The following is a 17,987-nucleotide window of genomic DNA, read 5'->3' as shown; positions in this document are numbered from 1 at the left end:
AGAGGGCAATGGAGGCCATCCTTGTGCCTGCCAGATGAAGGCAAACTGATGAACTTTCAGTTTATTTTTTTTAATTATTTATTTATTTTTTGCTTGAGGAAGATTGTCCCTGAGCTAACATCTGTGCCAATCTTCCTCCATTTTTTTTTTGGATATAGGACACTGCTTCAGCATGGCTTGATGAGTGGTGTGTAGGTCCATGCCCAGGATCTGAACCCTCAAGCCCCAGGCCGTGGAAGTGGAGCACATGAACTTAACCACTACACCAGCAGGCTAGCCCCTCAGTTTAAAGAAGTGGTCCCCAAAGTGTGATCCCCAGGCCAGCAGTATCAGCATCACCTGGGAGCTTGTTAGAAATGCAAATTATTGGGCCCCACCCCAGACCTACTGAATTGGAAACTGAGGGTAGGGCCCCAAAGTCTGAGTTTTAACAAGCTCTCCAGTTGATCTTGTGCACACTTAAAGTCTGTGAACCACTGGTTTGGAGAGCTAATGGAGTTCCAGATCAGTTTGGCCTGGGCCTCCTTAGGCAGGGTCAGCAGAACTCGCCCTCCAGTATGGCTAAGCCTAGGTGCTGTGTTGCCACAGAGACTCGATGGCTGGACTTGGGACAAGCAGCAGGCAAGATTCATCATCATCTCATGGGTAGAGTGGGTTAGAGCCCACAAAAAAGCTTCCACATCCATCACTTCATTAGTTCTCGGAAGAATTCTGAGAGGCAGATCTCACCGTCTCCATTATATGTAAGAACGTGAATTCAGAGAGGGAAAGGGATCTGTTCAAGGCTACACGGGGCAGATTCAAGACTAAGATTCAATCCACTGTTAAGATTCTTCCACTGTATCAGAGGAGGAAGAGGTTCTGCCAGCTGATGCTAAGGAAGCTCTCTGACCCACAACCCACTAATGGGAACTGGGGACTCGCTGTCAGACGTCAGCATCCCCTCTCTCTATCCACTCTCCCCAAGGTTGCATGCTGCCCTCCTGCCATATCTTTTTCCATTCTATTCCCCTGTAACCCTGCACTTGCTGTTCCAGTCACTGTCACCAGTTTCCATTGTCCCTAATATCTCCTCTGGGTCTAACCTCTCTTGACCAGCCTACAAAAACAAGTGGGGCACATTCTTTGGGGGTTAGTGAGAAAGAAGACCTTCAAACTCCAAACCTCTGTTTATTTTTTTGCCACTCTCCCCCATCGCAGACACCAGCTTCCTTGGGTTACCCTCAGAGGAAACCGCTCTTCTAAAGCCCCCCACATTTGATTCCCTGATCCCATTACCTGTCCTTAAAGTGAGTCCAGAGTGAGCTCTAGATGCCTTAATCCCGATGGTCTTGACTTTTTAATATCTGGATAACCCAGAGATGATCTAATGGGAAAATTCAAGCCCTGCAGTCAACTTAGGGCAGTCAGTATGTGGGACTGAGATATATGGTATGTCCTGCTGGCTATGGAGACGAACCAGGCCTGTGACTGGGCATTGACACTGGCACTACATCCTTTTTCTTAGCTGCAGTCCACTCCAAAGTACAGTGGTGGGATGGAAGGCGAGCATTCCGCAAGCTCTGCCTTTGTAATAAAAAGAATGTGCTCTCGGGGGCACTGCACTCCATGATGCTATTGGGCCCCTGGGCTCCTTTGGGGTCACTCATTGGCTCCATATGCTCTGTTATAGGAGTGTGAGGGGACACAGTTCTGCCCCACAGAGCTTACAGTTCCGCAGGGAAGGCAGACGTCAAATAGTCATAAAATGGATAACAGTGGGAAATTCTGGGTGATGGGTTATCCTATTCTTTGAATTTTTCTGCAACTTTTAATTTTCTCAAACTTAAATTATGCTAATGATTCAGCTTTAAGAAGGAAAAGAACAAAGTGCTGTGAGTACACATAACAAGGAGACCTGGCCACCCAAATGGAGGGTGTGCTCCACACTTTGAGGCAGGGCCCTGCGTGGATCCTACAGCCTTGCAGTTGGCTCTCACGTTTGGGGACAGGCGTACAGAAAACCCAGCTGGCATCAAAAGGACCTAATTAGTTGACTGTAAAGCCAGAGGGCCATCTCGGCTTACTCTGTTTTTTGAATGACATTCCTGATAAGGAGCCCAAGTCTGTCCCCAGGGCCTGGGACTGCTACTCTGGCTTTACAGTTGACTTCTCAGCGAGGGCTGGGGCTGTAAAGCACTTAACTTTTTTATGGAAAGAAACAATTTTCCAGGCTGACAAACATACATTATCAGGGTGGGCTGGTTTTTACTGGGTGGAAGAGTGATCTGGGAGTAATAATAGCATCCAGAATGGATTAGGTTGTAAAGCTGTAGCCAGGCATTTTATAAATATTGTTTCATTTAATTTTTACTATGATTCTATGACTTAGCTATCAACCTTGATTTAATTAAACAACTTTTAAAACTGGACATGGTAAAAATATTCAAAACATACTAAGGAGCATATAATGAAAAGAAAGTCACCTTTTCACACCTGATCGTCTGTCCTTCTGTTTCCCTTTCTCAAAGGTAACTCTGGCTGTGTCTTTCTATAGGTGTTCTGTACCTACGCAGGCATACAGTATATATAAAAAATACTTTTTTTTTGTGGTAACATTGGTCTATAACATTGTATAAATTTTAGGTGTACATCATTATACTTCTATTTCTGCATAAAACTCTTTTTCTTATAGAAATGGTAGTATGCTATATACATGTTTGCACCTTTGTCTTACTTAATATACCTTAGAGATTACTTATATTAAAACATATAGCTCTGTCTCATTTTTCAACAGTTGCCCGCTGCATGGTATTCCACTGTGTGGCTGAACTATCATTTATTTATCCAAACTTCTATTAACGGACGTTAATAGTTTCCAACCTTTTCCTATGACAACCCACAAGCCACAAATGAATGTCTTTGTTAATGCCTCCGAGTTTTAATTTTATTTAATTTTACGTAAAATTTAAAATTGAAGCAATGTAAATCTTTTTTCATTAAACATAACTTATTTTGGATATATTGGGTTAAATAAATTAATTTCACTTTTTTAAATGTAAAATTTAAAATTGCCTGTGTGGCTTGCATTATATTTCTATTAGATAGTACTGCTTCAGATTGTCACTGTCTGGTGGTGGTCTGATACCCACTGGACTTAGTTCCTTGAGGGTAGGAAACTAATCTGTCTTGATGTCTGTTGTGTCCCCATAATCACCCAACCTGGCATGAAGTAGGTGCTTGATACATTTTGGTTGAATGAATGAGCAAACGAATGACCCTCTGCCATCTCCCAGAAAGAAGAAATACAGCATGCTTCCCAGCTTCAAGTCTTACTGAGCATCATCTTGGAAGGAAGGACGAGGTGGGAAGGGTATTAACTGGGTTTTCTTGACCAGAGGACCTTGCAATTCCAGCCAATTCCCTCCGTAACCCCTATGGAGTAGGAGGCACATCTATTTTTTGAAAAAGGGTCAGAGCCCTGATTATGTCAGCAGGTGGACTAAATTGGAACAAAATTTCCCAGGCCTTGGGTACTCAACCAACACTAGTTACCGTCAGAATGTGTGATCAACGAATGAATGGCAGATAACAGGGCATCCAGGGCAGCCCCCCTGGGGGGTAGTCACGAGGCTCCCGTCGAAGGCAGAGCTCTGGGGCCGCCTAGGCCGGGCAGAGGCGACCAGACCCGAGTCCCTACACCCTCGGGCGCCCCCGCCCTCCGCGTGGGCGGGTAAGGAGGGCGTGTCCGCCTATTACCTGCGACGACAGGACTCCCGACAAGAGATAGGGACGGCGTGTGTGGCGGCACCCAGGACCAGCCCTCGAAGGAGCACCTACGGAGCGGCTTTGGGGATGCTGCGGGAGGACTGGGCCGACAGAGCGGTTAGCACCCCCAGCCCCGCGCGCCGCAGACTGACCCAGGCGAGGGGAGACAGCGCGCGTGCGCACTGGCGCGCGCCCGGCAGAAACAAGCCCAGCGCGAGACCCCGCGCGCGCGCTCGTTCGAAAGGAAAAAAAGTCCTCCCCGCGGGGGCCCGCGGCAATTGAGGCCGGAGTTGGCCGGCGAGCGCGCGTGCGCGAGCGCGCATAGACGCCCTCCGCCGCCGCTCCCTTCGTTGGGGGTCTAGCGCACTGCTCCGCTGTCCCCGCCTCTCCCGAGGCTCGCGCCCTCGGGGTAAGTACCTCGCGCCTCGCGGAGAGGGAGAGAGAGGGTCCGCAGAAGGAAGGGAGGAGGCGGACAGGGCTGGGAGAAAGGGAAAAACCGCCCTCGCGGTGTGAGGAGCGCGGCAGCCGGGTTGGAGTCTGCAGAAGACACGCCTCCATCCCTCACACCCCTCGGGGCTGCGGAAGTGCTGGGGAGACTGGAGCGGCTCAGAGGCGACAGGTGGACTACCATTCCCAGAAGGCGGCGTGGTGCTGCGCCTACCGCTCCCGGCAGCACCTGCGCGCCAGGCTTTTTTCAGTCTGCTGCCGCCTAGGGCGAAACTACAGTTCCCGGGAGGCCTCGCGCGAAGCGGCTTGGAAGTGGGCAGCCTGGAAGTCACTCGGGCCACTGGAGCTGGCGGCGTCTCCAGCGAGCCGCGCGGGGCCAGACGCCGCGGTCGTGGGGCCCGCGGGGCGGGCAGCCGGGACGCCCAGGTATGTGGCTCCGGGTGCAGAGGCGGCCTCGTGCAAGGGTGGCGGGGAATCGGTGTCCATTCGGACCCCGAGGGTCAGCGCGGCAGGCTACCGGGCGGATGGCCGGGTGTGGGCACCGGTTGTTGGGGGCGGCGGCGCCGGGGCTCGCGCCCTCTGGACCTGGCCGGACCCGTGCCCGCACGGCTCAACTTTCCAGACGCGCTCCCCGGCGGTGTGCGGAAGAGCGTGGAGTGGGAATCGGGTTGCAGTGGGTTCGCGTCCTAGCTCTGCCGCTCCGGAGCTGCGATCTAGGGAAACCGCGCCGAACCTCTGTTTCCCTTTTCGGTAAAACGGGGGAACAAGAGTGTCTGTCTTTTGCTGGGGATTCTTTTGAGATGTTGATATCTGGCGAGTAAAGATTTTGGCAGAGAGAAGGTACTTATTACGTGTTTGCGCTGTTGTTAGCTCCCGAGAAATGGGGTGAAGGAATTATCGACTGCATAGGGTTAGTTGAGAGAGTGCATGTAAAGAGCCGAGACCATAGTTAGCACTCAAAGCAAGGAGGCTGCTGTTAACTGACATTATTTTGTTAAGAGCTGTGGCTTGGGAGGCAAGAGAGACTGAGGTTCAAATTTAGGCTCTGCCTTTTCCCAGCTGTGTGACCTTGGGCAACTGACTTCACCTCTCTGTGCCTCGATTTCCCTATCTAAAATTAGGATTTTACTAGCAGCCACCTCATAGAGTTGTTTTGAGGATGCAGTGAGAATACCACGTGTAAAGTGCTTAGAGCAGCTGCTGGCACATAGTCAGCGTTCAATAAATGGTACCATTTATTCAGCGTTTTCCCAGCGTCCTTGGGACCCTCTGAGGGTGGTGGCCCTGGCTGTAGTCTTCGTCTCCCCAGTGGACCAGCCTCAAAATTGGTCTAGTTGACTTCCTCTCCTGCAGCCTCAGGTTCCTCGTTTGTGAAGTGGGGTAACAGTATCAGCCTCAGAGGGTTGTAAGGCTTTGCCGAGATTGTGTTCCAGTGCAGAGCCATCTCTCGCTGAGTAGCAGCTCTCATGTATTATAATTGTTCTTCTTCGGTGTTCTCCATATGGCCCAGAGACTGCCTAACTGTGGGCTGTGACATGACAGCCCTGAGCTCCCCCACACGTTCACTCCCAGCCTCAATGTCCCATCTGTGACATGGTAGTCATAGGACTTTTGTGCTAGGCTTGTTTGGATGATTCCAGGAGATAATTCATGTTTAGTGTTTAGCACAGGGCCGAGTGCATAGTAAGCAAATAATAAACGTATCTTGTTTTTCTTGATAAGCCATTGGCAGCTTCTGTTTGTATTTACGGGGTAGAACAGGCAAGGTTAGTGTGTGTCCCCACCCCGCAGTTTGTGTTCATCAAAGGTTGAATTGTGGAATGCACGGCAGTATAGGGGCCTGAGAAGAGAAGGCGCTGACCTGCTCTCAGCAGCCCCTGCTCGGCTCTCGTATACTCCTCCTCCCAGGCTGGTGCTGTACGTACTGTCCTGGTGCTGCCAGCACTTGACTCTGTCTCAGAGTCATATTAGCTCCCTGAGCTCCAGCTCTGGACGTGGAGCGTGTGCTTCCTTGATGTCCCCTCGTGACTGTCCCTTGGGCACCATGAACTCAACATATTCAACCTAAACTCCTTCTCCCAGGCCCAGTTGCCGTCATCTAGGCAAGTGGGCCAGCATTGACACCGTGGCCCAAGCCAGAAACTGGGGAGGCGCTCTTCTCCCCCAGCCTTCCCAGGTCCAGTAGGTTGGCATGAAGGATGGAGCTGCCGTTTCATTGCCCTGTCTTGGTGTCCCATCTCGTGGGCACTGCAAGTCCCTTTTGGCCACTGGAGGTAGCCTGTTCTGACAAGGTTGAGTCGTTTCTTTTAAGTCTCCAAGGATTCATGTATGTAAAACATTGTGTTAGTAAGGGGCAGAGAAGACAGTATGGACTTGGCCAGACTGCAGTGGCCACAGGTGTGACATCAAGGCCTGGCTTTCAGGGGACCCATTTCTGCAGTTTTAGCGTGGCAAAGCTCGGCTGAGTCGTTCATTTCTTTCTGAAAAGTTACACCGTGTCAGCGGGTTAGCATATCCTGCGTGGGTGGGTGGCCATCCTGGGCAGTTCAGGAGGCTGCTCTCACACCCTGGAAGAGGCTGGGAAGGGAATTTATTAGATCTCCGTTTAGGTTGAGTCTGTGGCAGAAACCTTTCATTGTGATTTCACTTGAGGATGGGAACCCATGGTGTCAATCAGATTTGTGTTGGCACCAAATTCACCTAAGGGTTTTTGTAATCTGAGGCAATAAAGCAGTGACTTTTAAAAAAATCTTAGTCTTAATTGTTAGTGACAACAGCACATGGGTTTTTAGCAGTCTGTGTGGGGTGGTCGAAGAGTTCAACGGGAGCCTGCTTTTCAGACATCGCAGTTGTTAGGTGGTAAATCAAACATGGAATTTAGAATGTGCAGTGATGGGTGCCTTTTCTTTTTCTGTAAAACATATTTTGCTGATATATTTCAAACTTAGGTTTAAAAAATGACATAGGTTGTGGTACCAGCTTAACTTTGTTATATGTTTAATTGGCAAAATCTAAATTAAATGTATTTATGTTTTAATAAAAGAAGCAAGCAGTGATTTCCTTTAAAGAAAAGTGTTTTTAGCTATTAGAATGAGAGGCTTGGGCTGGCCTGGTGGCGTAGTGGTTAAGTTCGCGTGCTCCGCTTCAGTGGCCCAGGGTTCACAGGTTCAGATCCTGGGCACGGACCTGTACACCACTCATCAAGCCATGCTGTGGCAGCATCCCACATATCAAGTAGAGGAAGATGGGCACAGATGTTAGCCCAGAGCTAATCTTCCTCAGCAAAAAGAGGAGGATTGGCAATAGATGTTTGCTCAGGGCTAATCTTCCTCACCAAAAAAAAAAAAAAAAAAAAAAAAGAATGGGCGGCCTGGGACCAGTTCATGCGTTTGTGCTTTCTTTAAGACTGATGCTGCTCCTGGTTCTCAGGACTGTTCATGGCCTTTCGTGTGTGTGTGAGAATCAGTTGAATTTGGCTTTAAAAAAGTTATGTAAAGAAATATGTGCTTGTTGTAATATGTCAAACAATACAGAGACGTACAAGGAAATAACAAGTGCTGCCTTGCGCTCCAAAATCCCACCCCTGAAGATAACCATTTATTCAGACAGTGAGTGTTTATTAAGTATCCACTGTCAGGTTTTGGAGATGTAGTTGTGACCAAAATGGATATGCCTCTGCCCTTGGTGATTTGGGTAGACGCTCTCACTTACCTTTTTCTGTGCTTGTATGGAGGTATATATGCACATTGTGACTGTTTTTTTCCTTCTCCCTCACCACTCCCTAAAAAAGAAGGGGTAGGGATCAGGCCACTCATATATGTAACTTGATTTTTTCAGTTAGTAATAGGGCATATCCCTTCAAGTCATTTCCTACAGATCTGACTTTTTTTTTTTTTTTGCTGAGGAAGATTTGCCCTGAGCTAACATCTGTGCCAGTCTTCCTCTGTTTTGTTTGTGGGTGGCCGCCACAGCATGGCCACCGATGGTGGTGTAGGTCCACGCCTGGGAACCAAACCCGGGCTGCCAGAGTGCAGTGTGCTGAACTTAACCACTAGGCCACGGGGCCGGCCCCCTGACTCATTCTTTTTAACAGCTAGAGCCGCATTCTTCAGTATGGAGAATGCTTTATTCCACCATTCCCCTATTGCTGGACATTTAGGTTGTTTCTGGGATTTCTTTTACCTTTGCAGACACGCAGCCAGTAAGCATCCTGGTACATAGGCAGTATAGCACAGTGGCTAAAAGCATAAACTCTGGACAGTGAACAAGACAGACAAGATCTTTTCCCGCCTGGGGTTTACATTCTAGCTGAGGAGACATGCAATAAACAGGGTAGTTTCACATGGTTTCCCTGGAGGCAATCGCACAGTGAGGGGATAGAGAGTGGCTGATGGGCAGGCTGGTGGTGGGGAGCGGGTGGTTACTTTAGCCTGGATGGTCAGGGAAGGCCTCCCACGCCTCTCTGAGGGGGCATCACGTGAGCTGAGACGTGAATGAGCAGGAGGCACCAGCTGTGCCAAGAGCCAGGGGAGGAACATTCCAGGCAGAGGGAAAAGCAAGTGCAAAGGCCCAGAGGTAGGACTGAGTTTGCTACAAAAACAGTATCCTTGTGGCTGGAGGAGGGTGGATTCCCATTTTTCAAGTTCACGCTACTTTAATTTTTGTAAAATAGTGATAACGATAATAATAGCAATTAACATTTCCTAGCGCTGACTCTGTACTGGGCGCTCTTCTTAGCATCTCACATTTTCCTCACAATCCACACAAGGGTCCAGTGAAGTAGGTAAGTCGGTGGAATTCACTTTACAGATGAGGAAGCTGACTCCAGGCTCTTCGCCCGCGTGCCGGACTCCTCTTCCCAGCCCTCTGTGCGGGGCTGAGGCAGGTTAGGAAGCGGAAGCAGCATTTCCTCTCCATGTTGTTGGACATGCAGAGCTCTGTGAACTGTGTTTAGTGCCTCATTCACGGGGCGGCAGGAGTGATCCGGGGGTGTTGTGCCAACCTTTCCATAGACAGTAAGACACGATGGGGTCCATTTCTGTGGGGATGTTTGGTTGGTTGTTCAAAACTGAAGGCCCCTCCGCAGAGCCTGTCCTCACATAAAACAAGGTTGACTGCTCGGCTGCCACACCAGACACAGGTTAATGAGAAGCGAGGCGTGGTGTCGAAGGAGACTGAACGAGGCGAGTGTCTCGTTGGCGTGAGCTTGGCAAGGGGACTCGGGCTGGCAGGGCAAAGAGTGTTTCTAAGCAGCAGGCCAGCGATATGGACTGTTAGAATATCAAAATCCAGTCTAGCAACTAAAGTGGTGATGCCAGGGCCCTGCTCTAGCCATCGTGACTGTGTCGGTTTTGATTTGCTGTAGCCTAGGACTTATGGCTTGTTAAATATTTTGAATGGAGGGCAAGCCTGATTAGGTGTGAGGACAGTGGTGGGAGCTTTTAAGACCAGAAATATGGAGAGCATCTTTCATCCAGCCACCTGTGAAACACTGTTTTCTACTTAGCCTGTGTGCCAGGTCCCGTGCTGGGGACACTGACAGTATGAAGTTGAGTAAGAAGACACTGGTTTTCAAGGGTCTGCGGCACTGCTGTTCCTTAGAAATATAATGTGAGCCACCAACGTGGACCATATATGTAATGTTAAATTTTATGGGGGCCACATTGAAAAGAGTAAAAAGAAACAGAGGAAATGAATTTTAATATATTTTATTTAGTCCAAAGTAGTATCATTTCAACATGTAATCAATATAAATATCATTGAGATATTTTACATTATTCGTTTCACATTAAGTCTTCAAAATACAACGTGTATTATATGCCTTCACATCGCCGTTTGCACCGGCCGCGTTTCTTTTTTTTTTTTTTTTGTGAGGAGACCACCCCTGTGCTAACATCTGCTAATCCTCCTCTTTTTCTGCTGAGGAAGACTGGCCCTGGGCTAACATCTGTGCCCATCTTCCTCCACCTTATATGGGACGCCGCCACAGCATGGCTTGACAAGCAGTGCGTCGGTGCGCACCCGGGATCCGAACCGGCGAACCCCGGGCCGCCGCAGCGGAGCGCACGCACTTAACTGCTTGCACCACCCAGCAGGCCCCACCGGCCGCGTTTCAAGTGCTCAGTAGCCACATGTCCTGGACAGTGTGGGCCCAGGGTATGAGACTCACGTAAATCAAGGGTGGTAGTCCACAGGGGTGGATCAGAGGTGCTGGCCCTGTGCTGTCTTGGTGGAAAAGGGCAGATGAGTGATGAAGAGCGAATTTATCATAGGCAGCTATAGCAGCCTCACAGCTGTTGGCCATCAGAGGCGCCTTGTGGGCCTGGCTCTGTGCTTAGCGCTGGGCGTGTGTGACCTGGGTTCTGGGGTGCAGGAACTATGATCATCCCCATTGACAGATGAGGAAGCTGAGGTCTGGCAATGAGAGGCCACTCACTCAAGGTTGGGAAGTGATGGAGGCAGAATTTGAACTCGGGTCTGGAGACCATACCCTTAAATCTCTGTGGTATGTGCTGCATGAGCATTTGAGGGGCATGGGGTCTGAGTTTTGAGCTATAGAAACCACAGGAAGGACTCACTGCACAGTGGATTCCTAGAGTTTTTCAGCAGCCATCCTCGGGTGTCTGTGGGTGCTGCGATGCTGGTTTAGACCTGAGTGACTGGCTGATACAGTCCTCACATTGAACTCTAGGTGTGGTGGAGACAGGCCTTACTTCCCAGCAAAGAGAGGGTCTTTGGGGACCGAGGAGGGAGGGCAGGGAGAGTGAGGGAGGCAAGGAAGGGCCCAGCCTCTTGAAAGCCTGTTCTGAACAGCTTCTTTGGGGTGAAGCCTCCTTTCTCTTTCGTCTGCTGACTGTCCCTGGCGGCTGTGGCCTCCTGTGGGAGCTGTGGCATCTCACTGTGAGCTCAGCCACAGCAGCGCTCACCCAGCTGTGAATCTTGCCCTTGCTCTGATCCAGAGAGGCCTTCCTGGGTGAGGGGGAGAAGGGAGGGCACGTCACAGTGGTTTCCTCTTTCATCTCTGTGAGTCATGCTTCTAGACTTTTAGTTACTCTCTTGGTTCAGGGTTCCCCATCTCAGGGGTGGGGTGGATCTGGGCCTCCCACCCAAACAAGGCAGGTGCTGGAACTTCTGAGTCTGTTCATGTCCCCAGGTGGTGGCCTGGTGCCAGTCCCTGTCCCCAGGTGGTGATTCATGAGAGTTTTAACCTCTTCACTCCTCTTACCTCCTCCTGCTGGACAGTGCCCGGCAGTAAAAGATGCTCAGTAAGTGTTTCTTGGCTGAGTTAATGATGATGTCTTTATTGTGGACAAGGCACGGCGCTGAGTGCTTTTCATGCAATATCTCATTTAATCCTCATAACGACTCCATGGGGTGGGTACTGTCGTTACTCCCATTTCCCATATGAGGAAACTGAGGTCCCCAGAAGCGCACACAGCTGGTGAGCATCAAAGCCAGGTGTAAACCCAGCTGCTGGCTCCGGAGTCCGGGCTCTTAAATACCCCACTCGGCGGTCTCTCTGTGGATGGACAGATGGGCGAATGGGGTGGACAAATAGGACCATGCTGACTAGTTCCAGCTTCTCCACTCCCGTGTGGTCTCGGATCTCCTGTCTGGGGTGAGCCTGCATCAGGTCCCGGGCCCCTTCGGCCTGGAGGCTCGAACACCACTCTGGGCGTGGGGTTTGTCTATGATTCCGGAACCTGCACTTCCTCTTTCTTTAAAACAACAAAAACGAACTGCAGATTTGATGTTATTAAGGAATTCTTGTTAATTTTTTAGATGTGATAATGATACTGTGGGTCTGCTTAAGAAACAAGTCCTTATCTTTGAGACATACATTCTGAAATACCTGTGAACTGTTAAGATGTCTGGGATTTGCTTCAATCAGTGCGGACGGTCAGGGCGTGGAGGGGGACACGTGTGTATGGGCTAATAAAGAGACGGAGTGGGATGGACCAGGAGTTGATAGCTGACGAAGCTGGCGGCCGGGGGCCATTAGACTCTTCTTTTCGCCTTTGCCTGTTTGAAATGTCTCATCATGAAAAGTTACAAACAAGTACAACAAATTTCACTCAGCATTTGTGTGTTTCAAGCTCAAGTGTTTGTGGGGGGTAATTTTCTGCCTCTGCCCAGTCCGCTTATATAATAAAAACCGGTTGTTTTTTTCATTATATGAGTCAGCACTTGGCCCCAGCCTCTGGAAACCCCTTTGGTAAAGCAGCGTCCAGCAGCAGTGAGGACACGGCCGAGGCTCCCGCGGGCCCACGCTTCCCCGGCTGCTTTGAGTACCGGCCACGGTGGCACTGGCCCCGAGTCACTTCGAGGGGGTCCCTCTTCCCTGAGATCTGTTTCCCTCCAGCACCTGACCGTGGGGCCCCTCCCACATTTTTTCCAAAGACGAGTTTCAACAAGAGGCCTCCGATCCTCCCCCCGTCCTGCCCTCAGGACACTCATGCACAGATCCGTCCTCTGATGGGTCTTTGTTAAGGCCCCACAGGAACCAGAATCCAGCATTGGTTTGCCTCCAGCGCTGCTGTGGCAGGCAGCAGGTGGGGAACGCGCCCCTTTCAGTTTTGAATTTGATACAAACGAGAGGGGCAAGACGCAGCTTGTGGCGGTGCCTGGGACCTGCTGCTGTGTCTCCCCAAGCCGGCAGTTACAGCCCCTTTACCACGCACGCGCACCCCCTCACGTCGAGCGGAGTCTCCTCTTGCATTTGTTCTTGGGGGTCTCGACTCCACAGCGACCCCGAGGGATGCAGAAATCCTCGTGTGGAAGTGGCAGGGACAGAGGGCACCTTCCTTTGGGCGTTTCTGCTTATCGCTGGCTTGCCAGGTAGGGGGGTTGGCTGAGGGGGCAGGAGCTCTGGTCTGATCCCGCTGGAGGCTGGTGCCGTTTGGTCCACCTAGCGGTCAGCTCTTCTCTCCAGTGCCCTCTTAATCTCACCACACTCGGTGTGCAGGAGGAAAGCAGGGGAAGTCCTACAGCCCCTCCAGCTTCCAGAAACTTCTGTCCCCAGCACCCTCTTCCATTCTGGCCTTTCTTTTTCTTTCAAAGGCTCTGAGATGAGTCCAGTGTGGAGAGAACATTTGGAGCACTGTCACAGTTTAGACAGCTTGATTTTTCCGTGTTTCCCGTGTAGACCTGCATGTGTTGGATCTGAGGGCCACAAACCCCCAATCCGGATGCTGCATCTGAGTTTTAAACTTACTCATGCCACAGGTATTCGTGGAGCTGAGCACTCTTCTAGGTACTAGGGAGACGGCAGTGAGCAAGACAGACAAGGCCTCTCCTCTCCCGGGGCTCTCATTCCAGTGGGGAATTCAGACAGTAAACAAGTAAGTGAGACGTGTACTGTGTATGGGGGTAATAGAGCTAAGTGGAAGAAATTAAGCAGGGGAAGGGGATATGAAGTATTAGGGTGGAAGGTGTTGCGGTTTTAGACAGGATGGCCAGCGATGGCCTCCCTGGGAGGTGACTTGAGTCCAGGCCTGAAGGAGGTGAGGCAGTGTGAGCAGTGGGCGTGTCTGGGCAGAAGGAGCACCCAGTGCAAAGGTCCTGAGACCGTGGGCCTGATAGTAAGATTGAGGAGCTCACAGGAGGCTGGTATGGCTGGAGCGGAGTCAAGGGGGAGAGAGGCAGAGGGGACGAGGGCAGAGAGGTGATGGGTTTGCAGATCTCTTAGGATCCAGGACAGGTTGGTCTTTTCTCTGAGATGGGAAAATACTGCAGGCTTGATTAATTTATTAAATTTCATTAAATTTTGAATAGTGACCCCACAAAGGAACAAAAATCAGGCACCCAGTTCCCTTCCCCAGAGGCCACTGCCATCCTAGTTCCTTGCTGGTGACCAGTTCCGTGACATCGCATTATTTGAGTGAGTGTCCTGGCTTCTATTAGGTTGAACCACATGAAATTGCCTTTTTGTGGGTCAAGAATGGTTGAATATTGGCAATTTTATGAGGTTCCGCCTGTTAGCTTCCTTTGCAGAGCCCGAGGAATTTGACCAATCCTTTCTTGCCCCCCACCCCCCTAGGGTTGGTGGTCAGAGGTCGGGACCTCCTTCCCCGCCCTCCTCCCACTGTTCTCTCAGTGACCGGCCCAGCAGTGTCAGTGACACTAGTGAGCCCAAAATGGCTGCCCCTCCCCCCGCCCCGTCCCCAGTCTTGCTGTTGAGCCTGACAGTAGGCTGCCTCTTCCTCCCGGGACCTTACCTGGGGGTGCCATTAGTCATTCTTTGGCTTTCTACGTCTTGGTGCTACCGTCCCACAGTCTCTGGAACCCAGGGCGCTGGGCTGCGTCCTGGGGGGTGAAATAAACATAAAGGGCCTGTGGATCCAGCTTTGGGGGAGCTGAGTCAGGCAGTTGTCAGTTGGTATGCTTTTGGCTGCAAACAATAGTAATAGCGACAACAGCAGCAGCGAATGGGTAATTGATAAAATGTCCACGGTATGCGAGCCACTCTGCTAGGCGCTGCTAGGCGCTTCTAGGCGCTTCTCATGAAGTGACTCAGTTAAGCCTCTCAACAACCTTGTAAGATAAGTACTCTTATTATTCGTCTTTTGCAGATGAGGCAATAAATTTAAATAACTGGCCCAAGGTCACACAGCTAGAAAATGGTGGTGACCTGATTTGGATCCAGGGAGGCTGACCCCAGAAGCCTTACTCTGAACTCTTAATCGCTGTGCTTCTGCAGTGAGTCTCAAACTTGAGCAGAATCAGAATCCCCTGAAGGGCTTGTTAAAACACAGTTGACCGGGCCCCACCCAGAGTCTCTGATTCACTAGGTCTCGCTCGATAATTTGCATTTCTAACAATAACTGGTGCTCCTGGACCTGGGAGCACATTTTGAGAACCACTGATCTACTATAATGGGAAACCTAGCTGAAATTGGCCTGAAATCAGATTTGTGATCTCATATAAGAAGCCTATAGGTAGGCAGCACCAGGGTTGACTAATTAAGCAGTTCCACAATGCCTGTAGGCAAGCTGCTCTGTCATCCTCGGTGTGTCTCCTGTGTCCTCAGACTCCCCTCGTGGCCACAAGATGACTGCCACAGCTCCAGTCATCACACCCTCACAAGGCTATATCCAGCTGCAGAAAGAGGGCATCTCTCACTCATTATGTATCTCCTAAGAGTTAGGAAACCTGCCCTAGACGCCCTGTCTCCTAGATTCCCCTCATATCTCCTTGGCTAGGATTGTAACACATGACCGTGCCTGGGGAACTCACAGCCAAAGGCCAGTTAGGATTTACTCTTGGGGCTGGGGCTGGAACCATCCTCACCTTGAAGCTCGTGACTGCTGGGAGGGGAGTGGCTACAGGAAAAAAATTGTAGTACTCTTTAGGAAAGGACTGGGAGACGGGGAGGGATACTGGGTAGGCAAGCAAGTGGATCTGCTCAGAAGTTAGTGACGTGAAGTGGACACACAGTACCCATATGTTTTTGTGTCACTCTACTTACCAGCTTTGTCTGGTAGTGACCTGAATCAGGACATAGCTTTTTGTTCTGTAATCGTGTCACCTTTGCGAATGTGTACACAAAGTCCCTGTACCATAGGAGCTCTCGGTCTTGTCGAGAAAACCGATATTTCGTCTGAAAAGTCAGGGAGACCCAAGCTAGGTAACGAGGCAGCGGTCTGAGGGGCAGCGTGCATGGTGTTCGAGGGCATGTGCTCTGCTCAGAATCACCTGGGTCCCACTCTTGCTGCTTCTGACCAGTTCCTATTCAAGGTGCTCCTCTCACAGGCTCAGTATCCCCCCTGAGGACCTCCTGGTAGGGTGGTGGTGTGGGTGAAAGGAGAGGTCACGTGCTTACCCCCAGGAGCTGGCAAGTGGTAAGTGCTCAAGATCGTGGCCTCTGTTATTAACAGATTCAATGTGACTTATTCATTGAATAATTAAATATCACTTAATAACCCTGCCCTCTCCTCCCAACAACCGATGCAAGTGACCATCCATTTTGCAGACTGAAATTTCCTGAGGATGCCTGTTGCTGCTGCTGTGGACACAGTGGAAAGCTCTTGCCCTGCAGAGGGGCTGAGGAAGGAGGTATGGGCTCTGGAGGCAGAGCGCCGGGGTGCAGGCCTGGATCTAGCTCGGGCTCCTTTGTGACCTTGGGCAAGCCACTGAGCCTCGCACTATCTCAGTTTCTAGATCTTTAAGGTGGGGCTGGTCATGGCACTGCCCTCTGGGATGTCGGAGGATTCAGTGCGTTACAGTCCATAAAGCACTTAGAACACTGCACTGCCTGCCCACGGGGAGCGCTTATCCAGGCGGTATCTGCCATTCTTTTAGTATTTTGTGCCGGTCTGTTCACAGGAGACTGTAACCCCCCTGACGGCAGGGTCTGTGTGGTTTTTGTTTACCACTGTGTCCTAGTGCCTGACTCAGAACGGATATTCTGTATATTTTTTTGTGGATGAAAAAGAGGGCAGTAAGAATCGTTATTTTTTCCCTTCAGCTGCCCTGAATTTAAAATCGGTGACCATGATCACCCCAATTTTGAAGGTATAAGCTGAACCTGAGGGCAGCGTGTGATAACTGCAGCTGAGAATTTTTGAGCATTTTTGTGGGTTAAGGCTAAGATCTTGCCGACTCCTCATCTCACCCCATTTTACAGATGAGGAAACTGAGGCCGGGTGGGGGGGGGATCTGTCTTCCTTTGAGAGGAGGTCTAGTGCAGTGGTTAAGAGCTTGAAACCCAGAGTCGCTCTGCGTGGGTTAACTGTCTGCCCCACCACTTGCTTGCGGTGTGACCTCCAGCCTGTGATCTCTGTTCCTGGGCTTTCTCCTGTGTGAAATAGGAGTGATAATAGTACCTACTCAGAGGGGAGCTGGGAGGACTAGGGGAGATAATTCATATGAAGTGCTTGGAACAGTGCCTTGCGCAGAGTGAGCAAGGGGTTTGGGGTCTGGTGGTGGTTATTAGGCAAAGCCACTCAGCCGTCTTCCAAAGCTGGCCGAGGAGCCCAGCGGCGGTGCTTAATCGTTAAGCTGGGCGGCTCTGCGAGCCAGCTCCCCATCTGCACGGGGAGGGGAGCCCACCTTTGGATTGGAGGCTGTGAATGAAGTGGGCAGGTGCCAGCCCAGGGCAGGGGATGCTGTGGGCGCAGATCCAGCCCGGGCTTGGTCCGAGAACAGGTGGCCAGTTCCTGGGTGGGAGGTAAACAGGCGAGCCTGTCTTTTGTTACCTTTGAGCTTTCTCTGAAGCCCATTCAGGCCTCAGACCACGTGTCTGATGAGTAAGGAGGCCTTTTATTTCCCTCCCCTAGAGGGACTGTTGGCACAACAGCCCTCTTTGGGAGCCCTCCTGTTCCTGAAGACTGGCCGTCTCTTGGGGAACTTCGGTGGCTGGCGGCTTCTTGCGGCTGTTGGATCAGTGGCTGTGAGAAGCTGGCACGGCAGCTTCCCGTTTCCGCATTCCAGACACCCACAGCAGCTGGGGGCGGCACCACCCCAGGGCGGCCGCAGGGGCAGGGCTCGGCAGGTGGCCTTCACCTGGAGGAGAAGACCCGGCGCAGGAGCCGCCTCCCAGGCACCTGCCTCTTTTGTGATCGGGGCTGTGTTGGGGACCTCTTCCAGGTGAGTGGTGTGTGTTAAGTCTGGTTGTGACTTGTAGTGTAGACAAAGTTAATAACTGTGTTTCTTCTTCTCGGGTATAGACTGGTGGCTTTTTTCTTTTTTTTCCCTCCTCTCCCATGAATTGTTTACCTGCCAGCTCCTAACTGTGAAGGAAGGGTGGGCGGAGTGTTGAGGCAGTGAGAAGGAAACAGAGGACGTTCCTCCCT

The 17,987-nt window shown here is 50.9% G+C and overlaps 1 protein-coding gene across 10 annotated transcripts in view; it reads left to right on the top strand.

The window, feature by feature from the left end:
- Window positions 1-3,763: 3,763 nt before the first annotated feature.
- SIPA1L3 (signal induced proliferation associated 1 like 3) overlaps window positions 3,764-17,987 on the top strand; it is a 238,611-nt gene continuing 224,387 nt past the window's right edge. For 4 of the 10 annotated variants that reach the window (XM_087421815.1, XM_087421810.1, XM_087421814.1 and 1 more), the window contains exon 1: window positions 3,765-4,620. The gene's annotated coding sequence lies outside the window, so the exon portion shown is untranslated. Of the gene's footprint in view, window positions 4,621-12,793; window positions 13,033-17,987 lie in introns of those variants that run through there. The other 6 variants (XM_087421816.1, XM_087421811.1, XM_087421808.1 and 3 more) reach the window with 3 other exon arrangements.

Source organism: Ceratotherium simum, chromosome 33, assembly GCF_057802395.1.
Source record: "Ceratotherium simum simum isolate JZ-2026a chromosome 33, ASM5780239v1, whole genome shotgun sequence".
Lineage (NCBI taxonomy): Eukaryota > Metazoa > Chordata > Mammalia > Perissodactyla > Rhinocerotidae > Ceratotherium > Ceratotherium simum.
Note: the sequence above shows the minus strand (reverse complement) of the source record. Positions and strands in the feature narration are given on the sequence as shown.